Genomic DNA, 16,456 nt, shown 5'->3' with positions numbered 1-16,456 from the left:
TTCTGTGGAGGACAAATTTAACAATAATAATAATAATGAACCAACAAACAAAAAACTTCTTTCAGTTTTTCTTCTGAAGATTGAAAAAGAAACCCACAAATTCACTTTTGTTTTCTAGTAGGAAATCTTAACAAAAACTTAGCTGTGTGGTTAGCTGGAGAAACTAGGAATATACTTAGTATATTTTCAGAATCCCATATTAAACATTCAGTAGATTTCATAGCACAAAGTTAAGAAAAAGAATATAAAAGGACACTGGAAAAGGTTAGTTTTGATGTAGTAGCATTATTCACCAATGTCCCCTTAGATAAAGTATTAGAATTCCTTCAGACTAAACATAATGAGGGTATTTTCAATCCAAACATCGAAATAGGCGTCTTCCTTGAGTTGATCAAATTGTGTGTCAGTGATACTTATTTCACGTTTGAGGGACAAGTTTACAAACAGAAATATGGAGTAGCTATGGGGTCCTCATTATCACCTATACTCGCTAACATCTATATGGAATATTTCGAAACTAATCTAGTTCCTAATGTGAATGTCCCTAACTTAAAACTGCAAGGATGGTGGAGATACGTGGATGATATTTTTGCTATTCTGCAAGGGGATGGAAATAAAATAGAAACTTTTCTAGATGAGCTCAATAAGTTTGATAACAATATCCAGTTCACTTTAGAGAAAAGTAACAATAATAAACTGCCCTTTTTAGACATACTCATAGAAAGTAAAGAAACAGGATATGAATTCAGCACATATAGAAAGCCCACACATACAAACTCATATATTCATTTCTTCTCTTTTCATAGTCATGATATAAAAATAGTTGTTCTAACAGGTTTATTTCTTAGGGCAATGAGAACGTGTGACCCGTGCAAGATAGAGCAAGAAATAAATTACATCGATAAAAGCTTCGATGCATTAGCATACCCGGAATGGTTCAGAAAAAGGGCACTCAACAAAGCTAGGAAAATATTTTTACAGAGCGAATGTAGAGAGTACCATGGAATAAAGAAAACAAGAAAATAGTTGCCCTCCCTTTTATGCCTAAAATTGAAACACATCACTTCAAAAATGAAGAAAGTCAGTATAAATTTGTATATACCTTTGATAATACCTTAAAAAACAAAGTATGTAAAAATAAATTGGAAGGAGAGAACAGGAATCAGATGATGTAGCGGGGGTATACATAATCAATTGCAATAATTGTGGAGACAGATATGTGGGGGAATCAGGTAGGGGAATAAGGACTAGAGTCCAAGAACATAGAAGGGTCAGTACAGCTTAACTCTCAGGGGAGTGCTATAGCTAGACATTGTTGGGAAAATGACCATAGGATGGATTTCGAAAAACAGAAGGCTTATATACAAAAGCAACAAAATTAGTCACAGGAGGGTAGTAGAAGGTGCACTTATCAGAGAGATTAAAGTAATTGAAGGAAACAAAGGTTTTACCTCAGAAGATCCCATAAGCCGAGCTTTGATATTAAAAGAAGCTAAGATTGACCCTGCTGACCTGGAGATTAGGTTTCCTGCCCAACAGACTTTTGGTGACCACACCCTTACCACAAGGGTGAATCCCATTGAACATCAGCTCAGGATATCAGAGCGACAAGAGGGGATTGGCAACTCTCAAGAAAACCAGAACAGCCATTGCATAAATGACAGCACAACGAGAAGAAGTTCCAGAAGACTGCTGGGCCTTGACCCAGGCTAACATCCCAAATATCTCTTGAGAATGGGCCACAGAAGGGCCTGAAAGTACTCGAGTGTGGAATAAAACTAAATGTAAATACTTAGAAGTAAACAAGTTACAAAGAATTTGAGTGGGTTTCTTTTTCATAATAAATAATAATTTATGCTGGAAGTAACCCTCTTTTAAAGATGTTTTATTAAAAGTAATCGCCGCCTCGCTGCATTAATTTTATACAGGTTCTTCTCTATTTTTCTAATTATTGCTTTCTCATTGTTGCTTAAACTGGTGAGCAACGCACCGAAGGTTGACATATCTCAATTAGGTAGAAGGATTGGATTTTATTAATTCTATCTGTAATAAACTCTACGGGACATACCAGAAAATTTGACTACCACAACTGAAATTTTACCAATAAAATCCTTCGGTGCGTTGCTCACCAGTTTAAGCAACAATGAGAAAGCAATAATTAGAAAAATCAAGAGAAGAACCTGTATAAAAATTAATGCAGCTGAGGGCGGCAATTACTTTTAATAACAATAATAATAATAATAATAATAATAACATAATAATAATAATAATAATAATAATAATAATAATAATAATAATAATAATAATAATAATATAATAATAATAATAAAATATATGTTCAAAGTACGATAGACGGAAATAACATCTCTCCCATATGTAGGAAGTGCAATACGAAAGTGAAACCATAAACCACATAGCAAGTGAATGCCCGGCACTTGCACAGAACCAGTACAAAAAGAGGCATGATTCAGTAAGCAAAAGCCCTCCACTGGAGCCTGTGCAAGAAACATCAGCTACCTTGCAGTAATAAGTGGTACGAGCACCAACCTGAAGGAGTGATAGAAAACATCGATCACGCAAAGATCCTCTGGGACCTATGGTATCAGAACGGATAGGGTGATACGTGCAAACAGGACCAGACGTGACGTTGATTGACAATGGTCAAGAAGAAAGTATCACTCATTATGTCGCAATACCATGGGGACACCAGAGTTGAAGAGAAAGAGAGGGAAAAAATAAAAAAAAGGATAAGTATCAAGATCTGAAAATAGAAATAAGAAGGATATGGGATATGCCAGTGGAAATCGTACCCATAATCATAGGAGCACTAGGCACGATCCCAAGATTCCTGAAAAGGAATCTAGAAAAACTAGAGGCTGAAGTAGCTCCGGGCCTCATGCAGAAGAGTGTGATCCTAGAAACGGCACACATAGTAAGAAGAGTGATGGACTCCTAAGGAGGCAGGATGCAACCCGGAACCCCACACTATCAAATACCACCACCCAGTCGAATTGGAGGACTGTGATAGAGCAAAAAAAAAAAAAAAAAAAAAAAAAAAAAAAAAAAAAATAAATAATAATAATAATAATAATAATAATAATAATAATATGATAAAGCCATAAACACATGGGCAGTGCCAGTAATCAGATACAGCGCAGGAATAGTGGAATGGACGAAGGCAGAACTCCGCAGCATAGATCAGAAAACCAGGAAACATATGACAATACACAAAGCACTACACCCAGAGCAAATACGGACAGACTATACATAACACGAAAGGTAAGGAGGGAGAGGACTACTAAGTATAGAGACTGCGTCAACATCGAGAACAGAGCACTGGGGCAATATCTGAAAACCAGTGAAGACGAGTGGCTAAAGAGTGCATGGGAAGAAGGACTAATAAAAGTAGACGAAGACCCAGAAATATACAGGAGACAGGAGAAAGACAGACAGAACAGAGGACTGGCATAACAAACCAAATGCACGGACAATACATGAGACAGACTAAAGAACTAGCCAGCGATGACAATTGGCAATGGCTACAGAGGGAAGAGCTAAAGAAGGAAACTGAAGGAATGATAACAGCTGCACAAGATCAGGCCCTAAGAACCAGATATGTTCAAAGAACGATAGACGGAAATAAACATCTCTCCCATATGTAGGAAGTGGCAATACGAAAAATGAAACCATAAACCACATAGCAAGTGAATGCCCGGCACTTGCACAGAACCAGTACAAAAAGAGGCATGATTCAGTAGCAAAAGCCCTCCACTGGAGCCTGTGCAAGAAACATCAGCTACCTGGCAGTAATAAGTGGTACAAGCGCCAACCTGAAGGAGTGATAGAAAACGATCACGCAAGATCCTCTGGGACTATGGTATCAGAACGGATAGGGTGATACGTGCAAACAGAGATGTGACGTTGATTGACAAAATCAAGAAGAAAGTATCACTCATTGATGTCGCAATACCATGGGACACCAGAGTTGAAGAGCAAAGAGAGGGAAAAATGGATAAGTATCAAGATCTGAAAATAGAAATAAGAAGGATATGGGATATGCCAGTGGAAATCGTACCCATAATCATAGGAGCACTAGGCACGATCCCAAGATCCCTGAAAAGGAATCTAGAAAAAACTAGAGGCTGAAGTAGCTCCAGGACTCATGCAGAAGAGTGTGATCCTAGAAACGCACACATAGTAAGAAAAGTGATGGACTCCTAAGGAGGCAGGATGCAACCCGGAACCCCACACTATAAATACCACCCAGTCGAATTAGAGGACTGTGATAGAGTAAAAAAAAAATAAAAAAATAAAAAATAAAAAAATAAAAAATAAAAATTAATAATACTAATAATAATAATAATAATAATAATAATAATAATAAGTAATAACTAATAATAATAATAATAATAATAATAAGTACGCAAACAAAGAAAAATACTTTCATTTCTCGCCTGAGCTATAAATTCCTTTTTGGGAGAATCGGTTCATTTAGGAGTGTGATATTGAGCAGTTGACCCAAATACAAATAACTGTTATTGGAGTAAAATGTCTATTTCGCTTAAAGAATGCGAAGTATTAGAGCGCCAAAATAATTAGCTATTTGTTTTGTAACTATAAAACATGGCAGGTATAATCATTGAAATGCGTTTGAATGATAAAGGAAAGCTATTTGGAATTTGCACCACAGTTCTTTAAAGATATGACTTTGCTGTCTCATTATGTCAGATATAGGATCCTCTCTCTCTCTCTCTCTCTCTCTCTCTCTCTCTCTCTCTCTCTCTCTCTCTCTCTCTCTCTGTCTAGACGTCGGAGAATAGTGTACCATTTTTCAGTCTTGAGAAAACATAACATGGTTGCTTTTGCACCCGATATCCAAGCAGACTGAGAGAGAGAGAGAGAGAGAGGAGAGAGAGGAGAGAGAGAGAGAGAGAGAGAGAGAGAGAGAGAATATGTCAAATACGTTTTCATTCGCCAGAAAATAAGAATTTCTCGTTCAGTTACTTGATGAAATTTTCGATTTCAAAAACGTCTTCATCTGTACGAGCTTTTTTTGTGACATTTACGGGATATGGGAGTATTTGGCTAATTTTCTTAAATTAAAATCGATTGAAGGCAAAATCCATTAGGAAATATATGAATGGGTAATCTTATTTAACGAAATAAAACAGATTAATCACAAAATATGTGGAATTATATATTTATTCTTACACTACCTTAGATAAATATAAAATATTGACACTCGTGACTTCTTAAAATATAATGAATGGTTTTAAATAATTTCACTTTCACATGGGATTATCTACCACAAATCCCTCGTATTTTAAAAAAGAAAAATATTCCGAAACGCTATATTTGTTTCCACTCGAGATTCTCATCCGTAAATCAGCTGAGCTTTTTAATAGACACCGATCATAAGTGTTCATGTGAACATTTAACTACAAAGAAATTTCATCTAAGCTTCTTGTGTTATACCGAGATTAATACCGCAGGCAACAACATAATATGTAAATTGGGTTATTGATGATGGCATAACGATTAACACAAGAAATTTTTATAATTATTCTGTAAAATTATATAAGACCAAATTTGTTTTATATGGTCTTTAAATCCAGTGATAAATTGATACACAAAGAATCATTAAATATTTAAAATTGCTTGTTTAACAAGACATTCATTCATTTCTCAGAACCACTTAGTGATACATTATCGTCTAATATATCCGCAATAGGATATAGAAGCACAAGTATATATACGAACTGCTGCGAGAATTAAAACATTCCTGATGGACTGCTCGACGTCAAGATAATTAAATCCGGCGAACCTATAAATTCTCTGGACCTTTTGTTTTCGATTCTCCCGGGAATACCGACACAAAAATGGCGATACATTGCTTTGATGAAAAGTCTGAATTAAAAGTGTGATGGAATGTAATTTTAACGTCTTTCTTTAATTACTGTAATGTGTAGTTTTGTGTCCTGCAATTAAATCGTTACATCATAAGGATTAGCGATTGAAGTACTGAAGTATTTTGGGAAGTATTTATAGGTAAAAGACATAATATTTAGAAAATGTAAGAAAGCATTTCGGAAAGTTAAATAGATTGGTTAATCATATTCAGGTATTACTTTAATATAAGTAATAGTGATTTCTTACAAGGAAATATATCATTTTAGTCTTCACTGCTTTCGGAAAACATTAGAATTTTTTTCTTTGACAAAACACATGATTTTTCTATGATGTATTAAAGCAACTTATTAAGATAATTTGTATATAATATTGGGCATTATAGAGTAATAATGATTTCTTTGAAGGATGTACCTAATTCTACTCTTCATTGATTTCATATATCATTAGAAAGTCTTTCCTCTTTGACAAAGCACTGAATTTTTCTGGGCTGTGACTAAAAACCCTTTGGTTTAAAGCTAAGGACTACAATATTTCGGTAGTCTGACTGATGTTAATCTAGCTGTCGTGTGTTGTTCATTTGTCGGAAACTGATGTCGATCTGAAACTCAAACATCCGGGAGGATTGTGGTTCCCTTTCAAAAGCAAATTTGGTCGACTTTCGTGAGTGATTTTGTAAGTGTATACAGAGTTTAGAGTTTGGGAATATATTATAATTGAATTATTTCCATAACAGTAGGTGAGGGAGCGAATTGTTTCTAGCCATAATTTCATTTTGTATTTTGTTTGTACTGTAATCGAACTATATATTTGCATACCAGCAGGGGCAAGAGTAAAATATCTACGAACAACCATTGTTATTTGCATTTTAATTGCATTTAAACTGCATCATTTGCATACCAGTAGTTAAAGGAGTAAAGAATTCACAAACTAAATCATCAATCCTTCCGAAAAATGGCTAATCCTTTAATCCATCACCAAATCTCTGCTTAGGTCTAAAGGTCACTGAGGGATAAGTGCCTGAAATAGTCAGTCAGATTATTGTTTGGCTGATTTGCATATCAAGTTAATACAAAGTATAATCTCATTGGAGTTCGTTGTCACCAGTGTTTGTCTCTATATGAAATACTATTTTTTTCCCATATGGTGGGAAAATTTGTGTCAGGCGTGTCGTAACTGTTTTGGTGGATGACATATCCACTTAGTTACTAACGCAAAATCCTTTTCCTGTTAGTGTAACACAAATTAAATATGAAATACAATAATTTTACAATGGCGCTTCGACACTTTGCCGCAAGATTTCTTCCAACAACAGAGCATAAGCAGGAGAATTTCTCGCCGAGGCTCATCGGTGGCGGGAAAGTGTCTTCGCCATCATTGGTCACTGATGACATCATCAGTTGACGCTCTGATTGGCTGCAGTTGGTGTTTACACCTTCGCACCTTATTATTGTCGGATCCCACAATTCTGAAAGATTTCAGTCACTTCTTGGTTGGAACAGTTTTGTTTGACCTTTCCGTTTGCAAACCACTTAAGCCTATAACGCCTATATTTCCCACGCAATTGTCAGACTTATTCTCAGATATTCTGGCAAAGGTATTACGGAGTGTTTTGAAAATACCAAAGTGTATTGGAGCAATTTCTTATAACAGTGAGGAGCATTTTGAGATACCAGCTCGTGAGGGGTTTTTTCATCCCTCCTAACAAGTTCTGTTTACCGGACCTTACTGGATTCCAAAAGCATTATTTAACGCTTAGACAGATAACAGGCTATTGATGTCTGTGGGGAGGGAAAGTGACACAGATAGCGACGAAAGCAGTGAAGGTTTTTTGGCCCAAATTGAAAGTGTTGACAGCATCGATGAGAATGAAATTACCTTTGTTTAACCAGCAAAAAGTGAACAAAAGGAGAGATAACGTTACTGATAAGGAAGATAAAGGATGGTCTACGGATCTGATTGTGCCAGTTCAACGAGCTCCCTAGGTTTCCTCCAGCTATTTTTCATGCGAGAATGATTCTCGGTGAAGTGGTCAAAAAAAATGCAGATGTACTTGCTGCTGGAAATTGTATTACAAAATGCATCCATTTTGCGTCGCAAGTTTACCACAGACCAAGATAAACTGAACCTCTTACGGTTCAATGAATTAGCATACGTACCAGTTTGATGGAACTCAATCCAGAAGTGTGAGTGGCCTCCTGCTAGGGATCTCGCCCTTCTCCCTACTGTGTCGTCTGTACTGTGTCTTCTGCTGCAACTGCCCCGGATGATCCTGCTGCCCCTGATGTGTCTGCTTTGCTTCTTTTGCTGCTATGTCCACCCCTGGTACAACTGCTGATGCCTCTCCTGCCACGGGCACTTCTGAAGATGCTGCTTCTGCTGCTGCTGCTGCTGTGCCTTCGTCGGTACCTTGAGGCAAGACTCCAAGAGGGAAGTCGCAGATCGCTGACCCCATGTCTCGTCTTGCTTTCTCCGGGTGGTACTGTGAACGTCCAGGACCACTAGTGGCCTCTAGACTTCAAGAAGCAGAGGAAGGAAGGCAAAAATACCACCGTGTTTGTTCTTTGAAGCAAGATATGAAGCTTGGATTGTTGGTGAGTACACCGGGTTACGTTTCACATATGTAAATTTATTTATTTATTTATTTACTTATTTATTGTATTTTTATGTGATCTATGTATGTTTTCATTATTTTTTTTCTGTTTTGATTTGCAATATTCTTTTTTCAAGTTTTTTTATTATGGACACAATTTATCATGCATTTGCATTTTAAAAAAATATTTCAGATTATAAGCATTTATTATTATCATTTATTTAGATTTTAAATGAACATGATGACATTTTACACCACGCGTAATTTTCTTTAATTTAAGGGGATGGGGATCGTGTCATTGAAAACAAAAATATTGCAAAGAAATATTAGATATCTCAATTCATCTAATATTGGAAAATTGTTTGATTCAAATTTTTTCCTGGATGCTTCTCTCGCGATTTTGTTTGTTAATTAATTTTTTTTGTTTGGGGTGGGGTTGGGGGGGCGGGGGGACGCCAGGGTGGGGATTGTGTCCCATCTAACACGTATAGTAATGAATTATATATTATTGGGAGGAAATTATTTTTGAGAAAATTTTAATTTCAATTTCTCCATGGCTGGTTTCGCGCATTTGCTTGTTTATTTATTTATTTTTTTATTTAGTTTATATATTATGTTTGTGGGTGGGGCGGGGAGTGTCTCATACTTAACAATATAGTGACGAAATATATATATCATTGGGAAAAATTATTGAACTTTCTCAATGTGTAAAAAACAATGAGATTATTTTCAATTATTCCTTTTTTTTTTTTTTATTGGAAGTAACTTTCAAAATTTCTCATTACTCATAAGTTCTCCGGCTGCTTCACGCGTGTTTCTTTGTTGACTTTTTTATTGTGGGGTGTGCTGTGCCATACATAACACAAATTGTAATGAAATGTGTGTCATAAGAAAGGCAAATTATGGCGCTTACCAATAACTTTTAACTTGTGCGTATATTTTAAAATCGTTTCATTCCCGTTTGTCATATTTTTATTCTGTTCTCTAGCAATGGGCGACATTCCCCATCGAGTTGCGGAGATCTTAAATGGAATTGTCTCTGTAAAATTAGAGGGGATTTTGTTGTTACACAAGAAAGAAAAAAGGTAAAAGGTGGGTGGGGGAAAAACCATTTTCCGACATGAACAGAAATAGCTTAGTTTATTTCAACGGATTTCGAAGTTTCTAGAAGAACCTTTTGCCTGCGTCAATATCGCTGGAATACATTTCAACACAACTCAGGTCGTTTGAGAGGTCTGTCTCGAGATAATCCAGTTGTAATCACTCCTTGTTACCTCTCTCTCTCTCTCTCTCTCTCTCTCTCTCTCTCTCTCTCTCTCTCTCTCTCTCTCTCTCTCTCTCTCTCTTTTGTACTCAGATACAGATATACTTTCATCTAAAACCCTGGAGATAATTGAACTCTCTCTCTCTCTCTCTCTCTCTCTCTCTCTCTCTCTCTCTCCAATTAGATTCACTACCATCCATGATGATAATGAAGCTGGTAGTCTTGGACTTAATCGGTTTCATAAGCAGAGTAATTACATTCAAATCTCGCATCTGAGACAAAAATGAAACAGATTTTGAATGAGTTCAGAGGTCACTGAACTATGTTACTTAATAGAAAATTAATGAGCAACCATAACTCATATTTCAATAAATTGTATATGATTAAATAATAAGATATACAGAGTATGGATACATTCACAAGATTTTGCCTGACATGTTAAATGTGTGTGTGTGTGTCTAAATTATTTTCCACTTGAGAGAAATTTTGCTTTATATTTCAATACTTATATCCATCAAAGGTTAAGTCAAAATATCAACTTTCCAAACTCATTCGAAAAATATTCACAAATGACAGATAATCGCAAATGAAACTTAATTTTTTGCACCACTACCTATCACAATTTCATGGCACAATTGATAACTTCACCAATTTATTCATCAATCAAAAAAGTACTGATAAATGATGGAAAGCCATAAAATAAATTGCATTATGATCTGACATTTCATGTTAATTTTCAGGTATTGTTTATATAATGCTTATTAAATATTAGATCTCCAGTGATCGCAATTTTCACGATTTTTACAAGAAATTCCATGATCGCTGTCTTTCTGCTCTATAAAACGACTCCGCTTCTCCGCCGCCGGTACCTTTAAATAGCTCATTGTCGTAGAAGAAAACTCCCCAAAAGGTCTGAGGACTCGAGTGCAAATGAGCTACGCGTTCCAATATCTTTTAAAGGACCGGCGGAAGCTCAGCGCTCTTTTCCCACTGCCTATATATAATAGACCTCCAGTACTTCAGCTTCACTTACCAGGACGGGTAGAAGAGATGATGGTCTACCTCAAGAGATGCTTACCTATTCTCACGCAAGTATGCTTGCGGTATTTTTGTTCTTCGCTATTGCCTTTTGTAGGTCAATTGGTTTTACTCTCTCTCTCTCTCTCTCTCTCTCTCTCTCTCTCTCTCTCTCTCTCTCTCTGTGATGGATGGGAAATGCGTGGGTGGAAAACAAAATCAATTCACCGTCTCTTCTTATTTTCTTGGCTATTTCATGTTAGATGTTTATTTTATGGTATGATATTTCTTTATGATATCGGTTAGAATGATGAAGATTGATTGGTTGAGGAGCATAAAGTCGACTTTCAATTTATATTCTACTGGGAATGATAGTATACGAATTCTAATTCTTCTATATGAAGTATTATCAGTCACAATGCTATCAATATCTTTTATTCGAACGGCCAAGATCTACAGATAGGTGAATAGCCCAGTATTTAATATTCGATGTTATTTCAACCACTCTCATATACACACGCGCACGCGCACATACACATACACACACACACATAATGGAATGAACCTACATGACATACCTCTATGATTTGCAGACCTTTGTTCAGTAAGTGCTCGTAAAACAGAAGATTATCTACGATAAAGCTCTTATCTTCCACGGTACTCCTACTTTTTCATATACTTTCACAAATAAGAAGCAAAGCGCCACATAAAGGTTTCAGATTTGGAACTTACTGGTAACTTCAAGCGCAAATACTCCATTGACATTGTTTTAAAAAAAGCTTAGGTTTTAAGATGATTTTTTTAGACGGAATGCTCAAGATAAAATATTTGTTTGGTCGGAAATATATAGTATTTGAAAAATCTTCTCAAAAGACATGTAAAACTGTTAAATAAGTAGACAATAAATTCAGAAGGTTTATATGAAATTACAAAAGGTGATTAGTCTGAGTGTTTTGCAGTATGTACAGCTTATTCAAGAATATTTATATAAAGCCCAGGAATTTTATGTCATTTAGTGAACCGTCACTCTATATTAATGACGTCAGGTTGGAAGTCGTTAAGTCATGTAAATATCTCGGCATGAATATTAATGACAATCTGAAGGACGATGACCATATTGCATCACTCTATCGAGGGCAATGCTTGCGAGGCAATATGTTGCTAAGGAACTTTCATATGTGCAATGATGAGGCATGGGCAGTGCTTTTGTTCAGATCTTTCTGTACTTCCCTGTATTGTATGCCTCTGGCAATGAAATGTAAAAAGGAAAACCCTACGAAAACTTAAGGTATGTTATAATGACTCTTTTAGGTACCTGATGGAAATAGAAAAGTTTTCGAGAGTAAGTGGGCACTTTGTTTCTTTAGGAATACCAACATTTGATGAATTAGTGAGAAAAATGTATTGTAAGCTTCTTTCAAAGAGCAAAGAGTTCAAAAACCACTTAATTTGTGCAATTTTTAACAGTGATAGTTTAAAAAAAATCATTAGTTTTTAAAGAGTGGTCTAAACACATTTTCTGTGTTTAGACCTTTTGTTTTTATTCCTAATATATTTGTATATAACTATTAATTCTATCGTAATATTTTGTAATAATGGCTCTACAGCGGAAATAAAGAATTTGAATTTGAATTGAATTTGAATAACATTAAATTAGATATTGATAATTGAAAAAAGTATTTACCATAGCCATATGACAACTTCCTGTCCACTAATGCCCTAAGTCATAAGGAAATAGGAAAAAAAGTGTAATAAATTCAGTTGTCATGAAAATAGAAGAATCAAATCTTTACAAATAAAATAATCTGACATTAAAGAATTTTTTTCCTTTATTTTTTCAAACATAAAACCAGAATTTTGATCGTCCACTAAAAATACGAAAACGACATTAACAAGATCCTGTTACAATCTAGTCCCTCCTTTCAGTGCTGGAAAATGTTCCTTGTACCTTCGACGGGATTAAGTTCTTAAGCTCAGGGGAAAGTGTCATTAACACATCCACCTCCTCTTTAATTACAGATTTGCTCCCTTGGGAATGTTGGAAGGAGCAAGAGACTGAAAGAGAGATAATCTCGCTCTCTCTCTCTCTCTCTCTCTCTCTCTCTCTCTCTCTCTCTCTCTCTCTCTCTCTCTCTCTTTGCATATTAATTTTGGGCAGGAGAAAAAGGTGGCAAGTCTCATCTCCTTCGTGCGGGAGAAGTAATAATGCTTTTTCAAGGTCTCGGAAAATAAACATTAAATTAAGAAAGGCAAGAAGTTCTGTACATCATAAAATAATGATCAAGTTTGCTAAGTCAAGTGTTCCTCCTTAACCCCGCCGCCCCTCCCACCAACCCGCGCCACCCCCTTCTCTCTCTCTCTCTCTCTCTCTCTCTCTCTCTCTTCTCTCTCTCTCTCTCTCTCTGGCCTCTGTCTGTGTCAATAGTTATCGAAGGATTCGAAGGCTTTGGCAGAGGAGGTCACCAAAGAAGCCAATAACTTTGTCTTTTGTGATTAACATTCTAGGTCGCCTTCGTCCACAAGCAGAGGCTTTTCTGTCGTCCAGGAATTCAGCAGATTTCTCTACACTTAGAAATTTTTCTGAGCGGATTCTTTTTCTTTCACAATTTTTTTGCACAGTTTTCTAAGTAAACATAAGCATTTGTGATTCTAGTAGACCAATATGTAACTGGGAACGACAGGAATATTATTATTTGCGTTTCATATCTGCCCCAGGTTGGTTTGGAAAACAAAACCCAGATATGGACCTTGGAATTCTTTTCAGTGCTTTATATTCTAAATCCTTGTTATTTTATTAATGAACCATCCTCTCTGCCAGATCATCTTTAAGCATAATGCAATTCTAATGTATCTCTTGATTGCAGATTCCCTTAAATGATTTGATTAATGATAAATTCTCGAAAACGTTCGAGCGAGTTAAATGAAGTTTGAATTCCTTCTTTAGGTGAAGAATTCCCCATCAAAATTTTGTATGAAGACTCAGGTTGTCTCTCTGGATGAATTTGTTCCATTCTGATTTTCTTATTCGTATAAAATGTCTTCATCTCCATTTTGTTTATTATTTCCGTTTTTAATCCGTTTACTGCACATTGTCCATTAGTTGAACATACGTGCATGATTTGTACGGTTGATAATGTTTCAAAAAAACTTACCCTATTCCAATAAGCACTTGATTAAATATTTTAACGAAAATAGTTGGTCTTTCTCCCCCAAGAATTCTCCTTTTTTTTTATTCAAATACCCCACTTCTATACTTAACCTATCATTGTTTTATTCATAATCTATGATGAATTTTCGAAAGCTATTCACTGATAATTCTATCTCTCTCTCTCTCTCTCTCTCTCTCTCTCTCTCTCTCTCTCTCTCTCTCTCTCTCTCTCTCTCTCTCTCTCTCTCTGAAACTATTAGAGTTTTGAATAAGGAAGGATATCCCCACTAATACAACTGAGGCTCAACATATAGGTGAATAGAATTGATAAATAATAGACAAATCTTTCTCAATTTTTCAAAGAACTTCTATATTTCAAGGCTGATGACTCACTGTACATGTAACAAATTTTGACAAATCTTCAATAATCATTTGTTTTTATTTAGGAAGCGATTTGATAAGTGTTACCAACTCATTATTTTGTGTCCGTTTATTTATATTCTCATATTTTATTCTTCTTGTTATTAGATGATATTTGTGTAATGTTCCTTGCTTACTTGCAAAGCGTTTTTTATTTCTTTTGACGAGTGGGAGAAAATAAACTTCGTCACGTGAGAGAAACTATAAACTTTGTTAAGAACACCTTTGATTCACAAAAAAAAGTATCTGAATTTTGCGAACAGCAGTTAATATAGCATAAGTCACAGCATATCTTTATCACTACGGCAATAGGAAATGTTTACTCCTCTCAAAAAAGTTCGGAAGTCCATAGACTCGACATATCATCCCAATAAAAGAGTACCTTTCCCTATTTTGCGAGAACATCACCATTTGTTTAAATACCCATTCATTGCTTAAATAAATGTTATGCCTTTAAGTCATGTATGGTACCATTTTTCTCTATAACATGTTTTGGTGGTGGTTATTGTTACGTAATTAGTTTCATTGGGAGATGTATGTGACTGAATGGCAGATTGCCTTAGGTTCAAATGTTTTGCTAGGGTAACTAAATGAATAGATAGTTATTTTATGTCAGGTTGGTTCTGTGGAGGACAAATAATAATAATAATAATAATAATAATAATAATAATAATAATAATAATAATAATAATAATAATAATAATAATAATAATAATAATAAGTACGCAAACAAAGAAAAATACTTTCATTTCTCGCCTGAGCTTTAAATTGCTTTTTGGGAGAATCGGTTTATTTAGGAGAGTGATATTGAGCAATTGACCCAAATACAAATAACTGTAATTGGAGTAAAATGTCTGTTTCGCTTAAAGAATGCTCAGTATTAGAGCGCCAAAATAATTAGATATTTGTTTTGTAACTTTAAAACATATCAGGTATAATCATTGAAATGCGTTTGAATGATAAAGGAAAGCTATTTGGAATTTGCACCAATTCTTTAAAGATATGACTTTGCTGTCTCTCTCTCTCTCTCTCTCTCTCTCTCTCTCTCTCTCTCTCTCTCTCTCTCTCTCTCTGTCTAGACGTCTGTGGCTAGATAAAGTGGGCCATTTTTCAGTCTTGATAAAACATAACACGGTTGCTTTTGCTCCCGATATCCAAGCAGATGTAGAGAGAGAGAGAGAGAGAGAGAGAGAGAGAGAGAGAGAGAGAGAGAGAGAGAGAGAGAGAGAATATGCCAAATACGTTTTCATTCGCCAGAAAATAAGAATTTCTTGTTCAGTGATTTGATGAAATTTTCGATTGCCAAAATGTCTTCAGTTGTACGAACTTTTCTTTTTGACGTCATTTACTCAAATTGAAAATTAATTCTAGCCTCAGTTGGTTCCGCTTTTCGTTTTGAAATTCCATTCGTAAACTTCGCATCATTCAATTGTCCAATTTTTATTTACGGGATATTGGAGTATTTGGTCAATTTTATTAAAATAAAATCGATTGAAGGCAAAATCGATTAGGAAATATATGAATGGGGATCTTAGTTTTCGAAACAAAAGAGATTAATCACAAAATATGTGTAATTACATATTCAGTCTGACACAACCTTAGATAAATAAAAAATATTGATATTCGAGAATTCTTAAAATATAATCAAGGTTTTTAAATCATTTCACTTTGACTTGGGGTTATCTACCATAAATCCCTCGTATCTTAAAAAAGAAAAATATTCTGAAAAGCTATATTTGTTTCTACTCGAGATTTTCCTCCGTAATAGATTGATGATCACAAGTTTTCATGAAAGCATTTAACTACAAAGAAGTGTCATCTAAGCTTCTTGTGTTAATACTGTGTTTAATACCGCAGGCAACAACATGATATGTAAAATGAGTTATTGATGATGGCATAGCGATTAAGAAAAATAATTATGGTAATTATTATTGTGTGAAATTATATAAGACCAATCTGATTTAGGTGATTTTTTGTTGTTTCTTCACTAATGTTTCTGTTAAGTATGAAAATTAAATCCAGTGATAAATTGATACACTAAGAATCATGAAACATTTAGAATTGTTTGTTTGACAAGACTTTATTTCATTTCTCAGAACCATTCAGT

Source organism: Macrobrachium nipponense, chromosome 1 (assembly GCF_015104395.2).
Source record: "Macrobrachium nipponense isolate FS-2020 chromosome 1, ASM1510439v2, whole genome shotgun sequence".
Taxonomy (NCBI): domain Eukaryota; kingdom Metazoa; phylum Arthropoda; class Malacostraca; order Decapoda; family Palaemonidae; genus Macrobrachium; species Macrobrachium nipponense.
This window is presented reverse-complemented; position numbering follows the sequence as displayed.